At 49.5% G+C, this 20,604-nt stretch overlaps 1 protein-coding gene and 1 non-coding gene across 2 annotated transcripts in view; one reads left to right on the plus strand and one right to left on the minus strand.

Moving 5' to 3' along the window:
* Positions 1 to 20,604, minus strand: part of AUTS2 (autism susceptibility candidate 2) — a 903,433-nt gene that overhangs the window by 57,453 nt on the left and 825,376 nt on the right. The window lies entirely within an intron of this gene.
* On the plus strand, positions 12,369 to 12,440 carry TRNAD-GUC. The gene has a single exon. It is a non-coding gene; the product is annotated as a tRNA-Asp (tRNA).

Raw genomic sequence — 20,604 nt, forward strand, 5'->3', positions numbered from 1 at the left:
GAATAAACGACTATTTTTTCTCCGTTCACTCTGCCTGGGCCCTTGTACTCAGTCTTACAGTGGGGCACAACTAGGGCTGCCAAGTCCCCCCGGGGGGCGGATAACCCCCCGCTTTGGAGGCCCGATTTCTGCCGCTACGGAATCGGGCCCCGGGGGGAACCCCACCCCGGCGTGCACGTCACCTCCGGCTGATGTGCATGCGGCGTGCGCTCCAGACAACATCCGGGAGCCCCCCGCCACGGAGCAAGACAGACTTGAACCCTAGGCACAACCTAACTGAAGAGGGAGATGACGGGGGGGGGGGGGGAGGGGAAGGGAAGGTGCGCCGGACCCTCTCCAGTCAAGCCCTAGAACCAGAGTGGTGGTAGCCAGCTAGCTCTGGGGCTTAAAAGGGAAACAGGTGGTATGTCCACAACACCACCATCAACAAAAACCCATGACCCACTCCTTGCTGTGACACCTGCCTTGGATCCTTCAGCTGCCCAGAGAAAAAGCGGGCATATAAATATTTGAACTAATTTATTCATTCGTTTATTATCTTCATTGATATAACCTGCCTTTCTCCCAAATGGGGACCCAAAGTTGCCTACAGCATTCTAGAATCCTCAATTTTATCCTCACAACAACACTGTGAGGTAGCTTAAGCTAGCTCAACGTAGGCTGGGGTGAAGTCTGCTGCCACAATCCCAGACCTGCTCCTCCCGCATTCATTATATTCAATCAGAACAGAATAGCCCGCTTCCTAGATCTCATGAGATCTGGCGAGCCTGGGCTATCCAGGACACGGCCCACTCAGAGTATCCAGAGTAGGCTCTGACCTGGATAGCCCAGCCTAGCCTCGTCAGATCTTGAAAGCTAAGCAGGGTCGGCCCTGGCTAGTGTCTGGAAGGGAGACCTCCAAGGAATACCAGGGGCATGACCCAGAGGCAGGCAATGGCAAACCACCTCTGAACACCTCTTGCTTTGAAAACCCTATGGGGTCACTATATGTCTGCTGTGACTTGACGGTACTTTCCACCGACACCATCCAGAGTGTGCATTTGAACCTGATTCTCCCAGATCGTCGTCTGACGCTCTAACCAACGCCAGTTTGGTGTAGTGGTTAGGGGTGTTGACTCTAATCTGGGAGAACCGGGTTTGATTCCCCATTCCTCCGCATGCAGCTGCTGACATGACCTTGGGTCAGTCACAGTTCTCTCAGAGGTGCTCTGGAAAGAGCAGTTCTCTCAAGAGCTCTCTCAGCCCCACCTCCCTCACAGGGTGTCTGTGGTGGGGAGGGGAAGGGAAAGGAGATTGTAAGCCGCTCTGAGACTCCTTCAGGTAGTGAAGGGCAGGGTATAAATCTAATCCTTCTTCTTTATGAAAAACAGGATGCTGGATTGAATGGATCATTGGTTTGAAGTTGTTACTGCATCGAGAAATATACAAATCCATAATTAAATACATCCATGAACCTGCCTTATACTGATATACTGGTCCCGGTCACACGAGCGAGATGATCCGCTGCCGAAGGGCGGCAAATTAGAGTCGGACCAAAAAGAACCACGGGAGCGCGATCCGGCGTGCCCCCGCGGCTCCGTGCTCCGGCAGCCGATCACACATTGTGCAGCAAAACAGCAGTAGCACGGTTGTGCGCATGCGTGGGACGGGGAACGGCACTGTCTGCGACGGGCTACCAGCGCTTCCCCGACCAGACGCCTGGAGTTGCCGCACATCATCCGGAAGATAGTGCTCTTTTAAATGCATGTTTTTGGGCTGAAGGGGCGGATCGGGGATGGGTGCATGATGCTTCCCAGGTGTTGCAGTGTGATCGCGCCCGCTTGATGCGCCCCTATTCCTCCCTCTTGCGGGGCAAATCCTCCCGTGTGACCGGGGCCACTGATTAAGACCACTGGTCCATTAAGGTCAGTACTGTCTTCTGTGATTGGCAGAGATCTTTCACATGTCCTACTACTGATCCTTCTGACTGGAGATGCCAGGGACTGAACCTGGGACTTGGCATGCCAAAAAGATGCTCTACCTTTGAGCACATCTAAAGAAGGCAACAGGAAAGAAGCTGGCTTGGATCCAACTTTTGCAGACGGAAGGATTCCTGTCTACAGAGGATGACTTTCTCCTCTCACAAGCTGCCCCTTCAAAATGCCACTGGGGGCGGGGGCAGAGACACACAGTCTCCCCTGCAGTCATTGATGTGGATCTTCCATTCAACCTTGTAAGCTGTCTGAGGCTCACAGCACATGCTTATAGTATTTTTCATTCCTACTGAAGATAAACGTTTGCCTGCTGCCGAGGGGCAAAATCACCACATTCGATGCACAGACAGCAACTCAAACAAAAATAATCAATGCCTTCCAGTTCTTGCTACTGATTTCTCCTCTAGCAGCCCCAGGCAAGAAAGCTGAAGATGAAAGCCAAAGAAATGTCAAAGTGGCCCATTTTCCAGAGTTCAGGCATTTTAACCCGGGCTTTCTTTTAAAGAAAGAAAGAAAGAAAGATGGTCCTGGAAGCTTTTCCGAGGCAGGCTTTTTGAAAACAAAATGTCAAAAATAAAAGAAGCTGAATCAAGTATGTTTGGCTTAGAGACTGAAATGTTACTGATACTCTGCAAGACTTTCTCCATCGTACCTACAAAAATGCTGTGCATCGTGGCAAGCAACATCACTTTTATTCTGTGGCCTGGTGCGGCAATGGATGCTCCCCGAATCAAAATCCTTTAATCACTTACACATGGGTGGTTTGGATCACACGCTCTCAGCCTAACTGACCTCATGGAGTTCTTGGGAGAATACAACGGAGGAGAAGAAGAAAATGAAAGCTCCTTTGGGTCCTCATTGGGGAGGAAAGTGAGGTCTAAGTGAAGTAAATTTTTAAAAAGTGAATGTTGTGAAGCTGGTGGTGTTTCCATGCGTCTCTCAAGTTTCCCCCCTTTCCTGCGATCTTTTCCAAATCTGTAGGTTATTTGTTAATCAGCAACTGATGTATCATTCTAGCAGTACAACAATCTCTCTGCCATCATATATGCCTTTCCCCTTATAGATCTACAACAAAAGGCTCTAGAGGCTTACTTTTTTAGTGAAAACCAAGGATTCAGAGAACCTGGTAAGACAGATTGTTATAATGTTATAATGCTAATAATAATTATTAAATAATAATAATAATTATCGTATGACATTGTGTGTAGTTTGGTGTAGTGGTTAAGTGTGCAGACTCTAATCTGGGAGTACCGGGTTTGATTCCCCACTCCTCCACTTGCAGCTGCTGGATGACCTTGGGCAAGCCATAGTTCTGACAAGAGCTGTCCTTGAAAGGGCAGTTCTGGAAAGAGCTCTCAGCCCCACCTACCTCACAGGGTGTCTGTTGTGGGGAGGGGAAGGGAAAGGAGTTTGTAAGCCACTCTGAGACTCTGAGTGAAGGGCAGGGTATAAATCCAATCTCTTCTCTTCTTCTTCTTCTTCTTCTTGTATAGCCAGGAGATCCTAAGATTGTCTGGCAGCCAGAAGTCCCAGCTCTTTAACATTATGCACCACTAGGTGGTGAGGCAGACTTGGTTTTTGAGGCAGGAGATATTTCAGAGGTGGTTTTCCATGGCCTTCCTCTGCATCACAACCCTGGTATTCCTTGGAAGTCACAGATGGTATTTAACATAACAAAAATTATTTTTAAAAAAGGAAGTCACTCATCCAAATACTAGCCAAGGCCGACCCTGCTTAGTTTCTGAGATCTGACAGGATTGGGCTTGCCTGGGCTATCCAGGTCGCTATAATGCTATAATGATGTCAATTGTCAATTAAACAAAAACCCTGATTAAGCCCTGCCAGTGGCATGGGCGGATGGTAGTCATCATGCGCAGGGAAGATGTTAGGCATCGCGCTGTGTGGAAGTTCCCCTGACAACTCACTATATCAGCAGCTGCAACAGCAATGGAGAAATCACATAAGCACATTCCTGTTTGGAAAAACAGCCTCATTTATCCCCCCCCCCATGCTAGAATCCCCATGAACCTGGTATTGTTTCCAAGGCAGAAGTCATGCACTAGGAATCTTCTGTTTTTGCTGTGGCAAAGTGCCTTTCATCCTAGAATTCACCTTAATAAGACAACCACTACATTCTGTTTGTGTGTTGGAATCCAGCTGCACACTCATAGCTGGCACAAAGTAGGGGCAATGGATGAGACATAAAGCCCCAAGCAAAGGGTACCTCAGTGCTTACATAGGATAACCGCTCTGGCCAAAGTAGGACAATGGGTTTACCATCTCACATCTTGCTAAAACGTTGCACCTCAAGGGGCAGACACTGAAACACCCAAATGGCCAGAATGTATTTTCTTTCTCTTAGGCAAGAAAATCAAAATAACCCCAAGGTGGGACAGATTCCCCAAGGGTAGATTATCAATTCCTAGGACACAGGGAAGAAGGTCTCTTCCATCTTGCTGCTCTTGCATGGGCACAAACCACGAAGGACTAAGTCTTCAACAAGGGACCCCGTCTTGTTCATGTGGCAAGGGGCAACTGGAAGAAGTCCCAACCTAGAGAACTAAGATAATGCTGAATTTTAAACTACTGCAACATCAAGTAATATGTTGCAGTAATAAGGAGGAGGAGGAGGAAGCCACTGGACCGGAAGAAATCTGCCCCAGGACGTTGGAGATGGAACGCCGACATCCGAGGCCGCTGGAAGGAGCCAGATAGCAACAACAAGCCCTGCTGCCGGGTGCTGGTAGGAAGTCACTCCCCTCTATTAATTGTGGCCCTAGTTAGGAACCAAATTGTGTGTAAACCGCTCAGAGACCCTTCGGGGTTCGAGCGGTATATAAATGGAAGGATAAATAAATAAAAAAATAAATAATATGAATCTGTGCTATTTAAGCATAATTTAGGGTAAATACTGAGTGTAGGGACTGCTTCATTGACTATGCTAAAGCTTTTGACTGTGTGGATCACAACAAACTATGGCAGGTCCTTAAAGAGATGGGAGTACCAGACCACCTCACATGTCTCTTGAGAAACCTGTATAAGGGCCAAGAAGCGACAGTTAGAACCGGATATGGAACAACTGATTGGTTCAGCATAGGAAAAGGAGTACGACAAGGATGTATATTGTCGCCTTGCTTATTTAATATATATGCAGAGTACATCATGCGAAATGCTGGCCTGGATGAATCACAAGCGGGAATTAAGATTGCTGGGGAAAAGATCAACAACCTCAGATATGCAGATGATACCACTCTAATGGCTGAAAGTGAAGAGGATCTAAAGAGCCTCTTGCTCAGAGTAAAAGAGGAGAGCGCAAAAGTGGGCTTGAAGCTCAACATCAAAAAAACTAAGATCATGGCATCCGGCCCCATCACTCCTTGGCAAATAGAAGGGGAAGCTGTGGAAGTAGTGACAGACTTCACGTTCCTGGGATCCCAGATCACCGCAGACTGTGACTGCAGCCATGAAATTAAAAGACGCCTGCTCCTTGGGAGGAAAGTGATGGCGAACCTAAACAGCATGATAAAAAGTAGAGACATCACCCTGCCAACAAAAATACGCATGGTCCAAGCAATGGTATTCCCAGTAGTCATGTATGGCTGTGAGAGTTGGACTATAAGGAAGGCCGAGCGCCGAAGAATAGATTCTTTTGAACTATGGTGCTGGAGGAGACTCTTGAGAGTCCCTTGGACTGCAAGGAGATCAAATCAGTCAATCCTAAAAGAAATCAACCCTGACTGTTCCCTGGAAGGCCAGATAATGAAACTGAAGCTCAAATACTTTGGCCACCAAATGAGAAGGGAGCACTCAATGGAGAAGACCCTGATGCTGGGAAAGATTGAAGGTCAAAAAAGACGGGGACGGCAAAGGATGAGATGGTTAGACAGTGTTATCGATGCAACGAACATGAAATTAAGCAAACTCCGGAGGATGGCGGAAGACAGGAGGGCCTGGTGTGATGTGGTTCATGGGGTCACGAAAAGTCGGACTTGACTGTGCGACTGAACAACAACAACAACAAATCACACCATGCCTATTCGGACTAATCTTGAGTGCAGTGACACAGAGGGGCAACAGGGAAGCTCACTATGCCTGGAACACAACAGTGTGAATTCATGATAGACTGTCCCCACGCTAGCTTGTAGGAGTGGGTAAAAATGAGGCAACTAAGTGGAGCCTCTAAATGGCAACTAAAGTGCAGCATGCTAGATGTGTTACAACTCTTTGCTGGTGACAACCATTCCAGGGCTCTTTTTGTAGAAAAAGCCTAGCAGGAACTCATTAGCATAATAGGCCACACCCAACAGCAGAAATCCGTTAGCATATTAGGCCACACCCCTGCCAGCACAGCTCATTAGCACATTAGGATGGACCCCCACGTTACCAGAAGTGTGGTTATCCAGCCACACCCACCTTTTGCTTCTTATTCTGTTTACCTTGTTTGTTGTCAAAACCCAGGGCCTTTTTTTGGAGCAGGAACTCCTTTGCATGTTAGGCCACACACCCCTAATGTAGCCAATCCTAATGAGTTTCTGCTGTTGGGTGTGGCCTATTATGCTAATGAGTTCCTGCTGGGCGTGGCCAACTGGGGAGCCAGCCGGAACTCCGTTCCTGTGCGTTCCTGCCCAAAAATAGCCCTGACCATTACTACCCAGCTTCTTTTTGGTAACCCCAAGGAGTAAGGGAAAGGGGTGATGTCAACAAGCAGAGGCTTGGGCCATGGAGGTTTCCAACCTCCCAGGGACCAGCCCAAAGGAATGGGGGATGGGGGTTTGTGTGCCTGTGCCTTCATAGTACCACTTTTTAAAAATGTTGTTTGTACAGTTGTCTACCACAACTTTCAGTTCCTTTGACTCTTCGGTGTCTTTCCCGCTTAGTGTGGTGTGGGCCAAATAAATTGAAGTTCAGTCCAGACAAGAATGAAGTGCTGTTGGTCAATGAAGAAAACAAATCAGGGACTCAGGAGTCAGACTTTTGGCAGTGACTGAACTTCCCTTAAAGGGGCAGGTTCATAGACTGGGGGTGCTACTCAATCCATGTTTCTTCAACAACACATAGAGCCTTCCCCCCAATTTTGGCTGGTAAGCATCTGCAGCCTTTTCCTTGAGAAGTGACAACTGGCCACAGTAATCCTGGCTCCAAATACTTTCACATTAGAGTACAGTAAAGTGTTCAACATTGGGCTGCCTTTGCTGACCAGTTAGGAGCTTCAACTGGTACAGAAGATACAGACCAGACTGTTGTTGGGTGTTGGTTTATCATTAAAATTACATTGCCCCTCTACTGAAAGAGCTTAACTGGCTTCCAATTTGTTCCTGGGCACAATTCGAAGCACTTGTCCTCTTCTTTAAAGCCCTAAGCAGCTCAGCAGCAAAGTATTTGAGATAATCTTCTCCCATATTATCCTATCTACCAAATAAGATCTTGGATTGACTCTGTGTGCCTCCAACTATGGTGCTGAGGTAGGTGGCAACCAGAGACAGGGCTTTTTCAGTGGTGGCCCTTCATTAGCAGAATGCCCTCCCTCTGGAAGTTCATCTGATGCCTACTTTATTATCCTTTAGCTCTCCGGGTTCTTGGACAGCAACAACATCTGTTACCCCAGGTGAAGACTTGGCTTAGTGTTAGAATACCTAACTGGCATGCAGGAGGTCCCAGCTTAATCCTTGGCATCTGCAGCAAGCGATGTGAAAGATCTCACCCAGAGACCCTAGAGAGCCGCTGCCAGTCAGAGTAGGCAATACTGACCTTGACAGACCAAAGCTCTGATTCCGTATAAGGCAGCTTCGTGAATAATTAAGATCTCTTCAGTGACTGAGACTGCAAGACAAACACATGCTCTACTGTTGTGCCACAGTCTTTCCCGGTTTGGACTAGAAACTTGTTTTCTGTGTGCATGGACCTGAGCCAGCCGCTGAATTCCACACTGAGGCCATAACATTACATACAGATCAGTTGGATAAACACAAGTTTAGGTCATGTGTCCCTTCTAAAGAAGATTAACAGCTCTAAAACTATGTGCTGACAGAGGCCAAGAGGAACTAGCGATGGCAAATCCATAATTCTTCCATTCCACTCGTTAAGGTGCTAATCTGCCTCCGGCTGTTTTTTTTTCCAGTGGCACATTTCACTCAGCACTGATCTCCCCGGCTTTGTACAACTCACCAGTCTAATCCGTCATGATTCATAAAGGCCAGATTAGCATCTGTGTTAGAGACACCTGTAACTTTAATTTCCCCCTTGTCGGGGTGACAAGCACAAACTTGCTTGCTTGCTTGCCAGAGCAGGGCATTCAAGACGACTCCCCTGGAAACAGGAAGCCAAACCAAGATGGAGGCATTCATGATTGGGGTTGCAGCTCCAGAGACATGAGGGAAGGGGTAACGGTGGCCCCGGTCACACGGGAGGTTTAGGGACGGAAGAGGGACGGATCGGGGGTGCAGCAAATGGGCGCGATCCCACCGCAACATCTGGGAAGCGTTGCTCACCCGTCCCCGGTCCGGCCCTTCAGGCCGAAAATCCGTAGTTAAAAGAAACCACCTACAGAGGTGGACTTACCAGAAAGGCCGCATCAAGCGTGGCCGTGGGATCGCCGGCGTGTCCTCCCCGGCATCCGAGGCTCCTGGCCGAACTGCGCATGCGCACACAAGCGCAGCCGGCTGTCTCAGTCTCCGTTTGGTGGCTTCCTCCCCGGCATCTGATCGTGCCGGGGAGCAACGGTGCAGCGGCTCAGGGGATCTGTGTGATCCTGCCACCGCATGTTTCTTTTGGTGCGGCTCTGAATAGTCGCACTTTGCCCGTGTTTTTTTTTCTGCCGTGTGGCAGGGACCTGAGTCACCTGCATGAGGAAAGGATCCACGTCTGAATTTGTAACGCGGATATTCCCGGTGAAAGCATGGTGGCATTCAGACAAAACCTTGAAAGGCCAAGCTTTGGAATTCCACTGGCTCTCTGCCCTCTTAGATTTTTTAGAGTTTTACCCTTCCTCCAAAGAGCTCATGAGAGAGTCCATGGATCCCCTGTCCTTCCTTCTAACCATAACATCACAACGGCTCTTGAGGCATCAAGGATCCCAGGCCGGTATGGCCCACAGGTTGGAGGAGAGAGGCCACGGCTTAAATGGCAGAGCATCTGCTCGGTTTGTAGAAGGTCCCAGGTTCCGTCTCTAGCATCTCCAATTAGAAGTGTAATTTCCACATATTCCCCCTTCCTGCCGCAGACCTCTCATTTGCACCTTTTCCCATTCCCGAGAGTTCCCTGTCCCTTCGAAGTAGAATGTTGGGATGATTCATGGGCTGCTGCAGGAGTGAGAAGGCAGGAAAGTTCTGTCCCAGTGACAGAAGTCACTTCCATCAGTGGAAAATTTAGCCTGGATGCACCCCATCATCTTTGCTTTGCCTCCTGTACTTTCCCATGCTAGCTACCTCTAACACATAGAAGGAGGAGGAGGAGATTGGATTTATACCCCGCCCTTCACTACCTGAAGGAGTCTCAGAGCGGCTTACATTCTCCTTTCCCTTCCCCCTCCCCACGACAGGCACCCTGTGAGGTAGGTGGGGCTGAGAGAGCTCTTTCGAGAACTGCTCCTGAGAGAACAGCTCTGAAAGAACTTGCAACTGACCAAAGGTCACACCAGCAGCTGCATGTGAAGGAGTGGGGAATCAAACCCGGTTCTCCCAGATTAGAGTTCACTGCTCTTAACCACTACACCAAACTGGCTCTCAACTATGATACAACTAAGAGACAGAATTTCTGTTAACATTGTTCAGCGTCTTGCACATACACTTTCTGATGAGAGACAGTATCAAAGGGAACCTCTTGTTCATGCAAAAGGATCCTCTCCTCCTCCTCCCTCTACCCACCCACACGAGGGCATTTTTCCCCCCATTTGTATTTTAAACTGAAATGTATTCAAAAGAAATGTTCCTTCCTGATTTCATCCTTAAGAGGTATGTGGCCAGGTGCTCACTCACACAGCTGCCGTGGCTTTTGCATTTGTGGTACAACAACCAAAGGGGTCCCAGGGGTCTTGAACTTCGAAACCTGGCAGCAGGGTCCAGGCGCTGTACTCCTAGTACCACCACAGTAGTCGGCAAATCTACATAACTGCTGATCTGAACACTTTGGCATTAAAGCACCACCACTGGCACCATTTGTATTTTGTATTACATCTTTCAGAAAGCAGGAATCATGTAATCCAAGGAACCAAAAGGGCTCCATCTAGCAGTCTAGAAGCACTGACTCGATCTAGTCTGGCTCCTCAGTCTGACCAACCTGTTGCTCCCGGTTCAACCATAACCCCTACTGAGACACTGCCTTACCTCTACTCTATGGTCACGACCTTCTCCTTTTAAGTTCATTGTATAATTTATTTATTTAAAACACTTTTATGCCACCTTTCCACCCAATCAGGGTCCATAAGGCGGCGGACATTAAAACAATTAAAAATACAACTGAAATTATAAAATTTCGATTAAAAACCTGTAAACACACAGCACTGGAAGCAGGACCAATACTGTCACTGGGGATATCATTAAGAAGGAGGGAACCAAAAGCTCATTTCTGTGCTTTGCCCACACAAAGCACCTGGAAAAGGGAAAGGGGTCTGCAGAGGTATGGAATGATGGCCACAGTTAACACCTCTGCTCACACAAAGACGTTCAGTGCCAAGAGCAAGCCACCCATTTTGCCCGGGCAGCAGCAAAGTCTTAGCACCCAGACAGACACCCTGGAGGGACTGTCTTTGGTCCTCAAAGGAGAAAGTAGGCCCATTCATAACCTGAAGCCAATCCCTCCCCCCAATATGCAACCTCATGGGGAGCCTCTTTGTGGCCTCTTATGGGGAGTAGTGCCATTTCATTTAAAGCTGCTTGTGAGAGGGGGGGTGCCTCAAGGCAGCCTCGCCTGGGGGGGGGGCACAAGTTAGCCTTGCCCAGTGCACAAAAAAACCTCGGGCCAGCTCTGTCGACCGTGAGGACCTGGCTAAAGTGATCCATGCGATGGTCACCTCGAAATAAGACTACTGCAAGAAGATCAAATCAGTCAATCCTAAAATAAATCAACCCTGACTGTTCCTTGGAAGGCCAGATAATGAAACTGAAGCTCAAATACTTTGGCCACCAAATGAGAAGGGAGCACTCACTGGAGAAGACCCTGATGCTGGGAAAGACTGAAGGTCAAAGAAGACGGGGACGGCAAAGGATGAGATGGTTAGACAGTGTCATAGATGCAACGAACATGAAATTGAGCAAACTTTAGAGGACGGCGGAAAACAGGAGGGCCTGGCGAGATCTTGTCCATGGGGTCGCAAAGAGTTGGACTCGACTGTGTGACTGAACAACAACAACAACAACACTCTCTACATGGGGCTGCCCTTGTCGCTAATCCGGAAGCTGCAGCTAGTGCAGAATGCTGCAGCCAGGCTCCTGAAGGGTCTCACATCCGGCTGGTGCTGAAGGCACTGCACTGGCTGCCAACAGCATACCGAATTTGCTTCAAGGTGCTGGTACTTACCTTTAAAGCTCTATATGGCCAGGGTCCAACCTACCTGAAGGACCGCCTTTCCCCATACATACCCCAGAGAGCCCTACAGTCGCGGTTACAACACCGACTAATTGTTCCAGGCCCTAAGGATGTCAGGCTCGCTGCTACCAAGGCTAGGGCCTTTTCAGTGGCGGCTTCTCACTGGTGGAATGAGCTCCTGGAAGAGATCAGGGCCCTGCAGGACCCTGTGCAGTTCTGCAGGGCCTGCAAGACAGAGCTCTTCCACCAGGCTTTCAACTAGGAGCCGCCCTCCATGACCACCAACTATTACTATCAATAACATCTCTGGTGGGGGCTGGCCCTGTCGTGGGAGACTGGAATACTACTAAGTCGGGATCTTAGTATGTCATCTCACAGTATGCTACCTTAACTTACTGATGGACTACCGAGCACTTTAAGTAATACTGTATGATTGTTTAACTGGTTTTAAATGTTTTAAATGTTTTATGCTAACCGGCTATACTATGCCGACAAATGTGAGCTGCCCTGAGCCCGTCCCCGGGGAGGACGGGATATAAACATAATTAATAAATAAAAGAAGTAAATAAATAACACAGCTGAGGATGGGGGAGGGGGACAGATAAAAGGAGGTTGGTTGGTAGACGGGAAGGAGAAACGGAGGCAGGGAAAAGTGAGGATACGGGGCTACCATAAGGAGAGAGAGGAAATAATGTGGGAAATGCATACAGAGGTTATGAAGTCCCCCCCCCCCTGTGAGTCCATACAGGCTCCCCAGCATGCAACTGGACCCAGCCCAACAGCTGGAACCACGAAACTGGGCCAGTTTTTCCAGACAGAAGCTCCCACAGGGAGGGAAGGAGGGAAAGCGGAAGACAGGGAGGCAGATGGGGAGGGGTCGTGGCTCACTGGCAAAGCGTCTGCTTGTCATGCAGAAGGTCCCAGGTTCAATCCCTGGCATCTCCAGTTAAAACCGCCAGGCAGTGGGTGATGTGAAAGACCTCTGCCTGAGACCTTGGAGATCTGCTGCCCATCACAGTAGACCTTGATGGACAGATGGTCTAATTCAGTGTAAGGCAGCTTTATGTGTTCAAGTGATAAAAGGTAAGCTGGGTGGGGAGTGGGAAGGAAAGAAGGAAAGGGGGAAAAGGCTATGAGGACTTTCAGGGAAGGGCAACAGTCAATAGTGGCGGAAGTGAAAAGTCCTGGTGGGTCCCCCAATTGTGGTAACAGAATGCTTATTAAGATACAAATGTCCCGCTTAAAAGAAGTGAGCTTTTCATGTCAATCATGGTGGGACCCAGGATGTCTGACAGTGATTGGCCGTCCCCTCCCCCCCACCCCCGCCCCCAGTCTGGTGCATCAGCAACCTAATCCTGTTTTCTTTTTTAAAGTCAAGTAATAACTGGATTCTCTGGAGTTCCTTCATTCACGCAGCACTGCAATTCATCAAACTGTCACTCTGACATGGGCAGCCGAGGGGAAAAACTCGCACACGCAGCTCAAACGTACACACATCTGATTAGACAAAGATCACTGTCAAACCAGATAACAACCCGACATTAAGCCGCCTCGAGGTATTCCATTGCCTGGAATACCTTGTAATGTTGGAAGACACACAGAAAGCAAAGAGTCCTGAGAGGGGACAAGAACGACACAAATAAATAATTGTTTTACATCCCCTTAATAAGATTCCCCAGTTCATACTCCCCAAAGAATCCATTTGCTTTAGCATGACTGCCTCCTAACTTAATTTTATAAAACATGACATTTATCATACACTACAGGGGGTTTTTTTTGGTGTTGTTTTTACAAAAGAAGAAAAAGAACGTACCATAACGAAGATGTATCCCTAAAGAATGATGGTGAGCCATACCTCCACATAAAGCTTCCCTTAATAATAATAATTCAACAGCTGGGGCCAACGTTAACCCAAACGGACCTGGCACAAGACCATGGGCCGTTTGATGAAGCCCTCTGATATGTTATCTTCAAGGGGTGAGCCACCTTTTTTGGCCCAGGTGCCCCTAAATGCAATGTTTACCTGTGACAATGTTAATGTACCAGCAAACCAAGTGGGGGAGACAAGAGTTGCCCTTGGCTAGTCAAACACACTGGGAACAGGCCAAACCCCAGAGAACCTGCAGATATCTCAGGGATTGATTTTGGACTTGGCCAGTGGCTGTACAGGTCTGGGAAGCCATGACGGGCATCAACCAGGCCCGTTGCCCTCCCCCACACTGCTGGCCTCAGTACTGCTGCCAGTGCCTTGGTTGTTTGGGCGGACTTCTGCCCAGCAGAATGGTCTGGTGCATGCCGTTGGCATGTAAGCTGTGGAGAAAGTCCCACCAGAACTTTCTCTGGTTGCCCAGTCCACCCGGATGGAAATGTACTGGGTTACCTCTGTATCTACAGCAGGGTTTCCCAGTGTGGTGCCTGGGGGTGCCATGGTGAGTACTCCTCTTAGTGACTATTGAGCTTTTTGAAAAGTGGGCATGGCCATTGTCAGGTGGGGTTTATTACTGGCTGTCCTCGTTCAAACTGGAAGATCAGGAGGATTGGTAAGCACCTGGGGTCTCCTTAGTCATGTGTGGTTCCATTCCCCCTTCAGGCTTTCCTTCTTCCCAGGAGGTGTGAGGAGAGAGGTACTGCATTTGGCTCTGTCTCCTGAGGCAGCCATTTTTGGGGCAGTGCTAACCACTCCCTCTCAAAATTCCAAAGGTCCTCACAAACTCAAAAAGGTTGGGAATACTTGATCAACAGAGTTGTCAGCAAAAGCTCTGTGCTAATACATTTGGCAGGCTAAGCCCCTCCCTGCAGCAATCCTGGCATACAGAGGCCCCGGTCACACGGGAGGCTTTGGCCCGGAAGAGGGATGGATCGGAGGCGCAGCAAACGGGCGCGATCACACACAACATCTGGGAAGCGGCACGCACCCGTCCCCGATCCGTCCCTTCAGGCCGAAAATGCGCAGTAAAAAACCCCAAGGGAATAGTAGGACCAACCTGAAACGCCGCAGCAAGAGTGCCCATGGGATCGCCGGCGCGCCCGTCTTCAGGAGCAGTCGAGGCTCCCAGCCGAACTGCGCATGCGCACACATGCGCAGCCAGCTGCCTCGCTCTCCCTTCCGTGGCTTCCCCCCCGGCATCTGATCGTGCCGGGGAGCAACTGCGCGGCGGCTCAGGGGATCTGTCTGATCCCGCCGCCGCGTGTCTCTTTTGGTGCGGCTCTAAAAAGCCGCACTCTGGCCGGGTCAATTTCCCCCGTGTGACCGGGGCCAGAGATGAGACAAACTTCCCTTACTGTTCCAAATTTTACACTACTCATCTAAAAGTTACAGTTCTCTGACAAAGGAACTTCAAGGGGTGAATCTAACACTACACTGCTGAATTAGCATTCATTAACAAATTCAAGACTGTGTTTCCTCAGGACTTAATAGGGAGCGGGGATCCCTTGCTCACTCATTTCATCCTTCACTAAGCTTTACATTTTGCCTGTGTAACAACAGTTGAGGGTGTCTCACACCTATTCTGAGTGAACTGATTAGTCTTCAGAATGGATTCCAGTTGTCAGTCCCCCAGTGGATGTGGGGGTCCCCTGCCACCAGCCCCCCCAACACTGATCAGCTGGCCGGCAACAGGGCTTACCAGGAGAAAGAGGAAGGCCCAGGCCACATTGCTGACATTGCACAGGAAGTGACATCACGCAAGTGACGTCAGGGCGATGCTCTGGCATGTGGGTAAAAGCTATGGTAGAAGCTGTTTTTGCCCAAATGCCAAAGTGTCACAGAGATGTCACAGTGTGATGATGTCTCTTCCTGTGTGACACCGGTGACATAGCCTGGGTCTTCCTCTTTCTCCTGGTAAGTCTACCCGTCATCCCTGCTGGCTGAGGATCTATTTTTGAACAAGCCTCTCTTTGTAACATTCCCCCAACCCAAACCTTTCCATCATGTATATAAATCAGGCTTGATGGGTTTATACTCCAAAGCATCTAACGAAGTGAGCTCTGACTCACAGAAGCTTACGCCAGAAAGACAGGTTGCTTACCTGTAACTGGTGATCTTTGAGTGGTCATCTGTGCATTCACACCCTTGGGATACTCTGCGCCTGCGCTGACCTTCTCGGTACCGATAGCTAGCAAAAGGGATTTTCGCGCCTCTCCCAGGTCACGCGCCGGCTCCACTGTGCATGACCAAGGAGGGGCACGCAGATCCCGCCAGTTCCTTCTGACCGCCGCCCAACAGCCTTCAAAGAAACAAGATGAAGGGCCGAGAGCAGAGGGGAAGGAGGGCGGGTGGTGTGAATGCACAGATGACCACTCGAAGATCACCAGTTACAGGTAAGCAACCTGTCTATCTTCTTCGTGGTCTCTGTGCATCACACCCTTGGGAGAATAGCAAGCAATAACTCTTACCTGGAGGAGGGGCCGAGGCCCTACACCTGCGCCGTCTGCAAGATAGACCGACCCAACGCCACACGACGAGTAGACCGGACATCAAGGGCATAATGCTTCACGAAGGTGAGCGGAGTAGCCCAAGCCGCAGCGTTGCAGATGTCCTCCAATGGCATCCCTCTCAGGAAAGCTGTGGAAGCCGCCACCGCCCTTGTAGAGTGGGCGCGAAGTTGACCTGGAAGAGGTCTCTTAGCCAAAGCGTAACATAGCTTGATTACTTCCACAATCCACCTGGACAGCGTCTGGGAAGAGATCTTCTTCCCTAGGGAGGGCATACTGTGAGCAACAAACAAGGCTGGAGACTGACGAAAAGACTTGGTCCTGCCCAAATAGAACAGCAACGCCCTCTTAACATCCAGAGAGTGCAATTTCCGTTCCTCTTCATTGGCAGGAGACGGGAAAAATGACGGCAAAACTATATCTGAACGTAGATGAAACTCCGAAACGACTTTCGGTAAGAAGGAGATGTCCAAAGACAACGACACCCCATGAGGGGAAAAAATCAAGTATGGTGGATCACACCTTAAAGCGGACAACTCACTGACTCGACGAGCAGAAGTAATGGCCACCAGAAACGCAGTCTTGAGCGATAACAACTTTAGAGAGCAAGTGGCCAGTGGTTCGAAGGGTTTTCCCATCAAAAACCGCAAAACTAAAGCCAAATCCCAGGCCGGAGTCGGAGAACGACGGGGAGGGTACAGGCGAATAAGACCTTTACAAAACTGTTTCGTCTGAGGATGCGAGAAAACTGAAAACCCATCAATAGATGGATGAAAAGCTGACACCGCAGCTAAATACACCTTAACTGAAGAAAAACTGAGTCCCAAGTCCATTCTGGACAAAATAAACGCAAAAATAGACCTCAAATCCACTGGCGGAGGAGGTAAATTGGAAGAACTCAAGTACTGTAGGAATAAATCCCACTTCTTTGCGTAAGACGTCCTAGTAGACAGTTTACGACAATTCAACAGGACCTCATTGATACGGTCATCCATCACTGAAAGCGTATTTCCCATAGAGTCAACTTGAGACTCAGAGGATCGTAGTGAAGGACCTGGCCTTCCTGAGCTTGGAGGAGATCCAACTCCTGCGGGAAGTGTACGAAGGATCCCTTGGCTAACCGCAGCAGTGTCGGAAACCACACCTGCCGAGGCCACCAGGGGGCTACCAGGAGACAATGGGGCTTGTCCTGTTGTATTTTCACAAGCACCCTGTGGAGCAGCGGAATCGGAGGAAATAGGTATAGAAAGTCGTGAGCCCACGACATCAACAGACCGTCCCCCATTGACAGAGGGTCCAACCCCGCTCTGGAGCAAAACCTGGGACACTTCTTGTTCAATCGAGTTGCAAAAACATCGATGTGGGGATGTCCCAGATGTTGAAAAAGAGGAAGGAGATACTTTGAGTTCAACTCCCATTCGTGGTCCGATGCTCCCCCTCTGCTCAGGAAATCCGCTTGTTGGTTCAAAGTTCCTGGCAGATGGGCAGCTTGGAGAGTGATGTTCCAATGAAGGCACTCTTCCCATATGTCCATAGCTAGCCTGCAAAGGGACCTGGACACGGTCCCGCCCTGGCGATTGATATAAGCCATCGCAGTTGTGTTGTCCGTAAAAATCAACACAGCTTTTCCTACAACCTGTCTGAGTAAGGATCTGAGGGCAAATTTTACGGCCAGCAGTTCCAGATAGTTGATATGATGACTCTTCCAAAGGGGTTGCCATGGAGCACCCACACAAGTGTCGTCTGTATGAGCACCCCAACCCCACAGGGAGGCATCTGTGGTGATGGACATTACGGGAACGATCGGTTGGAACGGTGCACCCGCCAACAGATTGGTGTCCACGAGCCACCACTGCAGGGAGACGAGGACCTGCGGAGGCACTACCAGTTGAAGGCTCGGAGGATGGATGGAAGGGCGAAATTTCTTTAGAAACCACAGCTGCAACGGGCGCATGCGAAGGCGTGCATATTCGATCACGGAAGTGGTGGCTGCCATGAGACCCAAGATCCGCTGAATGTGGACCGCTGATGTCACGTTGGACTGGAACAAACGTTGAATTTCCAGACGAATGGTATCTGCCCGTTGGCGAGGAAGGTACGCCCGAGTGGCTAGGGAGTCTATGACAGCTCCTATGAACTGCACGCGAGTTGCAGGTTGCAGCATGGATTTCTGTAAATTCACCAGAATTCCAAGGGAGGATAGGACCGACAATGTGATGGTGATGTGCTGAAGGAGACATTCTCTTGAATCTGCCACCATCAACCAGTCGTCTATATACGGAAAGATCTGAATGCCCTGAAGGCGAAGATGAGCGACGACAACCACCATTACCTTCGTAAAAACCCTGGGGGCGGTAGAGAGCCCGAATGGAAGGGCTTTGAATTGGTAATGGTCCTCCCCGACTGCGAATCTGAGGAACTTTCTGTGACGAGGATGGATGGAGACGTGAAAATAAGCGTCTTTGAGATCTAAAGTGACCATCCAAGTCCCTGGAGACAGGAGTGGTAAAATGCTTTGCAACGTGGTCATGCGAAACTTTCTGTAAATGATGAACCGATTGAGAAAACGAAGGTCCATGATTGGACGAAGTCCTCCGTCCTTCTTGGGGACCGTGAAATATTTGGAATAAATCCCGCGGCAACAATCCGCCATCGGGACTTTCTCTATAGCGTTTTTTTGTGTCAGCGATTGTACCTCCTGTAGCAGGGCAGGAGACGCCGGGGTTCTGATAAAACGGGAGATTTTGGGAGTCAGAGAAAACTCTATGAGATAGCCATCTCTTATTATAGAGTGCACCCATTTGTCCGTAGAGGAACGGGAGGACAAGTGTCCGCAGCCAGGGTCGACATTGAGGCGTGTCCGGACGTGTCCAATGGAGAGGAGGACTGAGGGGATAGTGCCTTCTCCATCAAAGCCAAATGCAGACGAGCTGCCCTGTTTTTTCTCGTCTGGTTCGAAAACTTCCGGCAATGTCCGCACTTGGACACACAGTGCGACTCCCCTAGACAGACGAGGCAAAGTGAGTGCCCGTCGGTGGGGGATATTTTAAGGCCACAAGTCTTGCACCGTTTGAAACAACCCCACCGCGGGGCCATAGGCCAGCGGAGGGGAAACGAGAAAAACACAAAACAACACCCAGAGAAAAATGCTAACTACAAAAATAAAGAAAAAGGAAATTAACTAAAACGAAGGTTTAGCAAAAGTTTGTACTTAACGGACCGAAGCAGAAGGCGTCCTACCAGCGCGGCGGTCAGAAGAGAACTGGCGGGATCTGCGTGCCCCTCCTTGGTCATGCGCAGTGGAGCCGGCGCGTGACCTGGGAGAGGCGCGAAAATCCCTTTTGCTAGCTATCGGTACCGAGGTCAGCGCAGGCGCAGAGTATCCCAAGGGTGTGATGCACAGAGACCACGAAGAAGATTAAATGTTACATTTTTAAGGTGCCACTGGACTCCTCTTTCATCCCCTCAATGAACTCCTTTCTAAAATCTCGGGAGTGCTGCAGCCCAGAAGAAATTGGCAATCTGACCTACTCAGCATTTGGGGGCATTATCATGTGAAAGAAAATGAAAGACACAGATGTACTTCTTAAAACCTTGTAGGGAGGGATAAAGCGAAAGGGAAAATATTGAAACTCAGAGAGATGGCGGATCCTTCTTGTTATTTCTTAACCTAATATATTTGCAACGAAAGAAAAGGAAGACAGTGGTTGCCCAGGTCTCCATCTCTCCCCCTCTGCTCAACATCTGTGCTAGGATATCAACCAGGCACCTGGATGTCAACAACCTGTCATGCGTCTACCGGGGACGCCTGCCTCGACATGTGCCATAATGAGGACCTTGCTTTCCAAGGCTGTCATTCTGGCATGTCAGCATGCCGGCTGCTCTTCAAATTATGTGCCCTGACACGCAACAGGAACAAGGTGTGACTCTCCCCGCTGCTGCTGGGAAACCATCATTGTGCGCCCCCCCCCCAGTCCCAATGACTCAAGAGCTGAAGGTTTGTTCCACCCAATTATTTGTTTGCCATTTACAGATCTTGGTGCCGGGGAAGGAAGGGGGAGTTGAGTCCCCCCCCCCCCCCCGAAAGTTATTTTGGGCCCATTTAATGAGGTCCCCCAGGGAATCTTTTTCCAGGTGCAAAAAAAAAGGGGGGTAGGCTGAAAAAAAATCCAGATGGCAAACCGGGAGAAGAAAAAGGAGACCTTGGACGCCCTGCCAATCTTTAAAGGATAAAGAGAGAATTACTTGGGACCAGGATTAGGGGAGAGGTAGGGGTGATGTCTGTCAGATGTGGACGCCTTTGTTTCTAACAAGGGGGCACTTTTTGCATCAGCAGCTAGGAAAGCCAGAACCAAGGTGGAGCTTATGAAAGCAGCTAAATGAAATGTAATGTCCTGACATGTAATTTGTGTTTCTTGAACCTGCTGGTGAATCTTTGGAGATGGAGGTTAGTATTTTTTTAAAAGAAAAACCCAAGGTAATAAGCGTTTCTGAGTGTGAGTGGCGGCGGCTCCTACCTGGTGGATTGAGCTCTCAGAAGAGATCCGGGCCCTGCGGGACCTTGGGCAGTTCCGCAGGGCCTGTAAAACGGAGCTCTTCCGCCGGGCTTTCGAGTAGGAGCCGCCGCCACCATTATTCCACCAACGCTTTCCCATCACCGCACCACACAATGCGG

This window comes from Gekko japonicus, unplaced genomic scaffold, assembly GCF_001447785.1.
Source record: "Gekko japonicus isolate JY-2015 unplaced genomic scaffold, Gekko_japonicus_V1.1 scaffold89, whole genome shotgun sequence".
Taxonomy (NCBI): Eukaryota; Metazoa; Chordata; class Lepidosauria; order Squamata; family Gekkonidae; genus Gekko; species Gekko japonicus.